General features: G+C 35.3%; 1 long non-coding RNA gene across 1 annotated transcript in view; it reads right to left on the bottom strand.

Annotated features, from left to right (window-relative positions):
- Positions 1–8,238, bottom strand: part of LOC102753296 — an 83,063-nt gene that overhangs the window by 55,210 nt on the left and 19,615 nt on the right. The gene's annotated exons all lie outside the window — the stretch shown is intronic.

Below are 8,238 nucleotides of genomic sequence, written 5' to 3'. Positions count from 1 at the left end.
TCTGATGAAATAAATGTTGGAACTTTTGCTCTTGTCTCACAGATATTTAAGGCCCTGTTTACATTTTTAATCTTTTTCCTCTGCTACTCAGATTGAATGATTTCTATATTTTTAAATTTTTAAAATATGTTTTGATTGATTTCAGAGAGGAAGGGAGAGGAAGAGAGAGATACAAACATCAATGAAGAGAGAGAATCATTGATCAGCTGCTTCCTGCATTTCCCCTACTGGTGATCAGGCATGCACCCTGAGCAGGAATTGAACTGTGATCTCCTGGTTCATAGGTCAACCACTGAGCCATGCCAGCTGGGCTGGATGGCTTTGATTAATCTATCTTTACATTCACTGAATCTTGCTTCTGTCATCTGCATTTAGCTACTGAGAACTTCCAGTGAATTTTAAATATTGATCACTGTAGTTTTTAGTTCTAAAGTTTCCATTTGGTCTTCCTTAAATCATATTTATTTGCTGACACATTCTATTTTTTCATTTATTTGAACATTGTTCACACGTTCTTGTTGAACATTTTTGTAGTAACTGCCTTTAAAATCTTTGTCAGATAATTTCAAAATTTGTGTCATTTCAGGATTGGAATCTGTTTATTTTCTTTTCCTATGTGGGTGAAAATTTTCCTGGTTCTTCATATGTTGAGTAATTTTGGATTTTGAAATAAGCATTTTGAATATTGTTATGAGACACTGGGTCTTGTTTAAAGTTATAAACATTACTGATATTTTTGTTTAGCAGGCAATTGACTTTATTGGGTTCAAGCCACGAATTTTATTCAGCCTTCTATGAGTATGGTTTTAATGCTAGTTTTGTTTCAAAACCTTTGCTGAGCTATGCAAATTTGTCCCACATCTAGTGGCTAGTCTGGGACCTGGCCAGGGTTTTATTTCTCAGTTCAGTTATCACAATCTTTGATATGCTGTTTAGGATCAGATCCACGTAGGTGCAGCTCCAGTCCACTACTGTATTCAAATGCAGGACCAAACTAAAGCTTGTACCAACTTCGCAGAAAGTTCTCTCTGTGGTTATCTATTTTTATCAGATAGAGAGAGACAAGAGAGAAAGGGTGAGAAGAGGAAGGGAAGGAGGGGGGAGAGAGGGAAGGGAGGGAGGGGAGGAGAGAGAGAGAGAGAAATAGAGAGAGAGAGAGAGAAATATAGAGGTTTTTGCCACCTTCTTGGAATCACAATACCTCGGTCCAAGAGGAAAGTTCCTCTTAGAGTTTTAGGTGCCTGTGGGTTCCTGCTACCATGGCTATTGCTAACAGTAGACTTTCTCCTCCTTAATCCTGAATTACAGCATTTCTTTTTGAGACCTTTCTATGCATACCAATGTGTACATCTGGTTCTTGGCCTGACTTGAAACCGGGCTGTGGGATACTGGAGGAAAAAACATTAAACTCACTTGGTTCAGGGACGATTTGAATTCCTATCTTCTTCCTAAATCTGTCTCAAAATTTAAATCTCAATTATCTGTTTCAACCATATTGTCCTGGTTTTACTATTGCATTCAGTGGGAAAGTCCAGCTGGAGAGCCTTCTTCATCTTACCCAGACTGGAGCTACCCACATCCACTTATTGACAGTGATTGATTGAGGAATATCATTTAACTCAATTTTGACAGATTATAAAATGAATCCAACTTGGGGGATGGTGTCTTAGCAAAGTTTTCTCACGAATTAAGAGAGAGACACACCAAAAGAGGTGCTTTCTTTTCCTTTACTTCTGAATACTGTTATGTGAAGATGTCATATCTGTGACTACTGCTGCCATTTTGCCATCAGCCTTGGGATAAAGGTAACACAGAGATGACAGTGTAAACACATGAAAAGAACCTGGGTCTTTGATGACATGATTGAGTCTGCCCTCCTTCAGGACTTTCTCTGAAGGCAGATACATACCTTTCTTTAAGCTTGTTTGGGGTTTCAAGTTTGAGGCTGTCACTTGCTGCCCAAAGTATCTTAAAGTGCAGTGCTCTTCTTTCTATATTTTGTACCAGGGTTTTTGTTTATTTACTTGTTTTGTTTTTGATGTGAATTCATCAGAGGGTTCCCTCTGTAGTCATCTATCCTTTTTACACATATGCTGACCAACAAGGTAGCCTAGCCATCAGTCATATGTGGGTACTGGATAGAGATACGCTACAAAGTGCAAAATGTACACCAGATTTTGAAAACTTAGTTTAAAATGACATAAAATATCATGTTAATAATTTTTATGTTTATTAAATGTTGGAATGATAATGTTTTGGAGCTACTGTTTAATTAATATGCTACGGAAATCAATGTCATTTGTTTGTTTTAACTTTTTAAAATGGCTACTGGAAAATTTAAAATTACATGTTTGACTCACATTATATTTCTATCAAACAGCACTGACTCCTAAACTCATTTCTCTAACGACTGATTCAACAGTTTCACCTAGAAATTTACTCTCATATTTAATATGTTCAAAATCTTTCAACATGCTTTTCCTGTAATCTTTCTCATCTCAGTAAATGACAACTCAGTCCTTCAAGTTGCACAGGTCAAAACTTTGGATTTATCCTTGATTCTTCTTTCTCCCACCTCCCACATCTGTTGGTTCTGCATGCAGGTACTATCCAGAATCCAAATACATTGCACTTAAATTCATATTGTCTTGTATTATTGCAATTATCACTAGTTTAAACAGAAACCAGAATGACCCTCTTGAGAAGTAAGATTATATCACTCCTCTAGTCACAATCCTTCAATAGTGTACCTTTTCACTGAAGGTGAAACTTAAAATTTGGACCCTGTATCTCTTTTACCTTATCACCTGCTACCCTCTCCCTCATTCGCTACACTCTGGTCACATGGCCTTCATGCTGATGTCACACTTGTTCAGTGAGCTCCTGAAGGGTCTTTGCACTTAATGTCCCATCTACCTGGATGCCTTTCTGCCAGATATACATAGGCCTTGCCGTCGTACTTCCTTTGGGTCTCTCCCCAGGAGTCTGTAACAATTTACCACACACCTCCAGCACATCGTGTAGCTTTATCAGTTGTTATTTTTCTCCATGGGACTTATTACTTTCACACACTGTTTATTTTCTACCCTTCTTCTAAACAGAAGCTTCAACAGGGCAGGGATTTTATCTATTGCATTCACTGCTATATCTTCAGCATCTAGAACAATGGCTGGTATGTGGAAAATGCTCCATATCTATGAATTAATCATTTTTTTCTCTCATTAAAGATCATCAAGATTTGCTTTTCACAGTTTACCCTTATGATCTTCTGAATTTGATACGTTTTTATTCTATACTCAAATTTTTAATTAAGAAAAGAAAGTATAGCTTTAGAGTGGTTTCTCCTATTTCATTTTCTTTCGAAGAGTTGAAATTATTTGCAGGTGCAATTAAGAACCTCACTGACAATTTTCTTAAGAGGAAAATAGACTCCTAGCAAGATGTCTGGGTAGTTAATTTCCTAATTAATATCTTCTGCTGACTCTTTTCTAGTTTTATATTCTATATTAATGGGGAATACTTATTTCCCACTGACTTTCTTTCCTGTATAGGGTGCTGAAGTAGTTAAACTATTAAACTATCAGCTTCTTTCTGCCCCATTTACTCAATTTGTCCCTGGGAGGTTAGGACTTGGCAAGACAAATTCACGTAGGAATGAGTTTGCCCACAGAGAGCTTTAGTATTCCTTTGCTCAACCTTGCTGTAAGTAATGCAAGCCTCCTTAAAGCCATCATTGCCTGTGCATAACTGGCCTCATCTTCCTAATTTAAGGGTTATTATTAGAAGCAATAGTGGGAAAGAGATTTATTGGGGCTTCTTCAAGATTTACAATTGTGCCAAAAAGCATAATCAAATTCCTCTAACTGGCCTTGTCATCTGTGATTATTTTAATAATAATATTATTTCAATTCATGATTTCTAGGATATTTTTCTAACTGCTTCTCAGTATGCTACCATAGTCAGGTGGATAGGGTAGGTATGACACACAGTCCTACCCTGCCTGCCTTCAAATAGCTGTTCATTTGGAATACATTAGAGTTATTTCACGTCATTTTCTAAGCTGTGGTGTTCAGTATGAGGCTATCACCCTATGTTATTAGATTTATTTATTATCCATTGTGTGCACATTATAGATATAGGTACTGTATAGATATCTGAGACTAGGATGTTACTGATCCCTTTCTTAGTAACTTTTTCATGGAATTTACTTCACCATTATTTTATGTTATCCTGATGTACTCTACAACAGTGATTTTCAAACTGGGGCACATATAACCCTGGAGGTATTAGAGTTGGGTAATTTAATAGAAATACATTGTAGATTCTATTGTAAATGATTCATTTAGCAACACCATTTGTAAGTCCAGCTCCTAATAGTGGTCTAATATATCTCTTCTTTTAGCTATTAATTTCCACTGACTCAGTCATTGTAAATAAAAGAATCATCTGTGGATAAACAATTGAAAAATAAAGAATACCCTAATTTCAATGAGATGAATTCTCAATAAAATTTTACTTTTATGTTTATTCATTCTAATAATATTTAAAATATAGATGTTTTCATTGATTACTAACTAAAAGCTATTTTAACGATAATTCAATCCAGAAGAAAGGCTGTAATACGTAATGGTGCTATAAAATTTTGGAAAATTAAAAATTTAATTTATATACATATTTTATTGACGAGAATATGACAGGTTGATCAATAAAACACTTTCAAGCATAACAATATATTGCATTAAATCAAATTCTTTTGGGGACTGGGGAATGAAAATGTAAGTTCAGAGAGAAAAAGGAATGATGTAAGGTTTCTGACTGACAAAGGACAGCTTGTGTATGTATTCTTCAAATTATGATGTTATTTAGATTCATTTGACTCACATTATACATGATGGAAGAATTCTATTAAAAACATTCTTTAAAACACACAAGAAATGGTATCCTGCCTGGCCAGGATAGCTCAGTGGTTGAGCATTGACCTATGAACCAGAAGGCAATGGTTCAATTCCCGGTCAGGGCACGTGCCCAGGTTGCAGGCTCGATCCCCAGTAGGGGGTGTGCAGAAGGCAGCCAATCTATAATTCTCTCTCATCATTGATGTTTCAATCTTTTTCTCCCTCTCCTTTCCTCTCTGAAATCAATAAAAATATATTTTTAAAAAGAAATTATATCCTTTGCAACCATTTATACACATAATAAAACTTTCAGATGTTAACCCCAAAATATGAAAGTGACATCAATAATTTAAAATATTTTCTAGAGTGCAGGAAAAATTAATGCTTTAGAGTAAATTTAAAAATTTTATCTGGACATTTCTTCCCTACCCCCAACTTATCCTAACCTATAAGTTCCTCTTAAAGAAGTCAGATATTTTTTGGGTCAATATCTCACCAATTGTGTGACATGAATGCATTCCTAACTCATCATGCCCATAGTTTCAAATCCAAATCTTGCTTTTTGGTTTTATATCTATCTGTATTTATAACTATAACGATCTATATCTGTATCTCTCCAGCTACTCACTCCCACACACTATCTTCCCAAATTGCAACCTTCAGAGAAAAAACGATGAAAGTATGCCACTACCGACAGTCCTACAAGACTACAAGGATACAAATTCTTAAGTTTTCTATCCAAGATTTCATAGTCTCTCTGAAAATTTCCAAATCTCTTCTGTGGGAATTTTCCCTTCTCTGACTCCTACAAGCAGCAACAGAATATTGCTTTGTCTTCAAAATGTCCATATGGTTGTATTTACATATCCATAAATACGTCTAAATGTCCATATATCTATATCTATATTCAATATCTTTTTCCACATTACATGCCCCAGTATAGGAAATTACTTAAAAATGTATTCAAACTCATATATACATGCACATATATTTTTGAGGTATTTCTATTCAACTGGGGAGTATATATTATGTTGATCCACCTCACTATTCTTTTAAAAAAATATATATTTTTATTTATTTCAGAAAGGGGGAGGGAGAGAGATAGGAACATCAACAATGAGAGAATCATTGATTGGCTGCCTCCTGCACACCCCACACTGGGGATGTGCCCTGACTGGGAATCGAACCCTGACCTCCTGGTTCATAGGTTGCTGCTCAATCACTGAGCCACTGTGGCCAAGCCACCTCACTATTCTTAAATACAAAGGACCATGCTGTATTTAACTATGTCCATATTGACGGCATGCGAGAGGTTTTCAAGGTTTAGTCTCTTAGCCACAATGTTACAAAGAACATTTTTGTGAATATGTCTGTGCTCATGTTTGATTATTTCTCGAGGCTAGATTGTGATAAGTGAAATTACTTGGTCAAGACTGTACATGTTAACTTATAATGGGTATTATCCTCCCAAAGCTGTGCCATTTTATATTCAAATAACATTTGAAGAAATATGTATTTCCTTATACCAGTGAAAAAATGCATATAATCAAATTTCATGATGTTTTGCCATTCAAATAGGCCAAGAATGATTTCTTGTGAATGTTTTAATTTGCATTTCTCCGACTTCTGGTGCATTATTACACTGAGAAGTGGCACACACTTAATTTGAATTCCAGCAATGCTAAGTTACTGTTCTTTCCCCCGAGGCCATGTTTATCAGCTCAGTACGATTTGGATATGGCTTTTGAGTCCCCTCTGACTCCAAAAAACATATTTTCCAGTTTTCTTTTTTGGATCATTTCCTCTTTCTATTTTTGTCTTCATCTTTTTAAATATAGTGTATAGAGAGGTCTTCCTCAAGCCTGCTTGCTTTCACCTCAAGCTGCTGACTTGCTTAACATAAATAGCTGGATATTGCTTCTGGCAAGAACACAACCAAGGACACTCCCTGAAGGGCCAAAGGCGAAATCACCTCAACTTCCATTTCTATTCCTCCTGCTTTTAGTTAGTTTCCAACACTTTGTTATTAAGTGTTAGAAAAGTTATTTCCTTCTTTATGTTAAAGTGGTGCTTTTGAAACTTTTTCACAAAATTGCTTCAAGAAGCAGAGAAGAGTGAACTTGAAAATAATGATTTGTTTTCTTATTACAAACCTTCGAGTAAAATTGAAAGTATAGGAACATCTGTCACTTTATTGTCAGTTTTTTTTACTTTCTAACAAAGAATATCCTGGTGTAGAAACATTGTGTTAAGCTGAATGAAAATCAAAATCATGATTCATTCAATTCAATGAAATTTTACTAAAATGTATATATTGTATGTTAAACTTCTATTCAGTAGTTACGTAGGAATTTGGGGAAAGTTTTGACATTTGACCAAGTAGACCCCCTGAATGAGTCTCAGGTACCCCCAGAGGTCCATGGATCACACTTTGAGAACCTGCTCTAGAACAATGGCTCTCCATCTGACTGAATGTGAAAATCATCTGGGTGCTCTGAGTCTCAGACCCAGAAATTTTGATTTGATTTAGTTTGGAGTAGGCCTGACCATTGGTATTTTATTAAAGCTTCCTAGAGGTTATTTTAATATGCAGCCAGAGTTCAAGATCACTGCAGTAGAACATAGCATGGGGCCCATACTCAGAAGCTATTTTGGGATTGTATTTAAAAACCTACAAGCACAAAAACATTCAAAAGATATTTAAATTATATGACAATATTAGGTCATATTTTATATAAAGAATGGGCCAGAACAATTTGAACAACCTCTTTTTCAGAATTACAGATGTTAGAATAGTGTTTTGGAACCTCATTTTCATTATGTATAGACCATTGGTATCCATCTATATATCATCCATATCTATCTATCTATCTATCTATCATCTATCTATCATCTATCTTTCTATCTATCATCATCTATCCATCCATTCATCCATATTTATTTGTGTGTCCCCGCATACATATATATGAATTAAATTTTTAAGTCAGAGTAAAATGCCTATTCATGTTTTCTCATTATTACATAAAATGTGTATCAAGATTATAAGGCACTTTTCCTAAGTCATTACAAAACCCTCTCTAATGTCTCCTGAGGCCAATCCATTTCAGAGGATAAATCACTAAAGATACATTAGACTATGAGGAAAGAAAATGGAGAGCAAAAACAGATTTAGAATTTACTACTCATGTAGTTTTCCTAACCCTTAAGTATAAGCGGGGTTGAAATTATAATTGGGATCTCCTTTGGTCATGTCTCCATGTAAGATCTATTGAGCTGTGGGCATTTCAAGAGTAAAAAGAGAACCAGGGATGAAGTTTTTGATAAGAACATAATTAAGGTGGAA

This window comes from Myotis davidii, unplaced genomic scaffold (assembly GCF_000327345.1).
Source record: "Myotis davidii unplaced genomic scaffold, ASM32734v1 scaffold54, whole genome shotgun sequence".
In the NCBI taxonomy this organism is placed as follows: domain Eukaryota; kingdom Metazoa; phylum Chordata; class Mammalia; order Chiroptera; family Vespertilionidae; genus Myotis; species Myotis davidii.
Note: the sequence above shows the minus strand (reverse complement) of the source record. Positions and strands in the feature narration are given on the sequence as shown.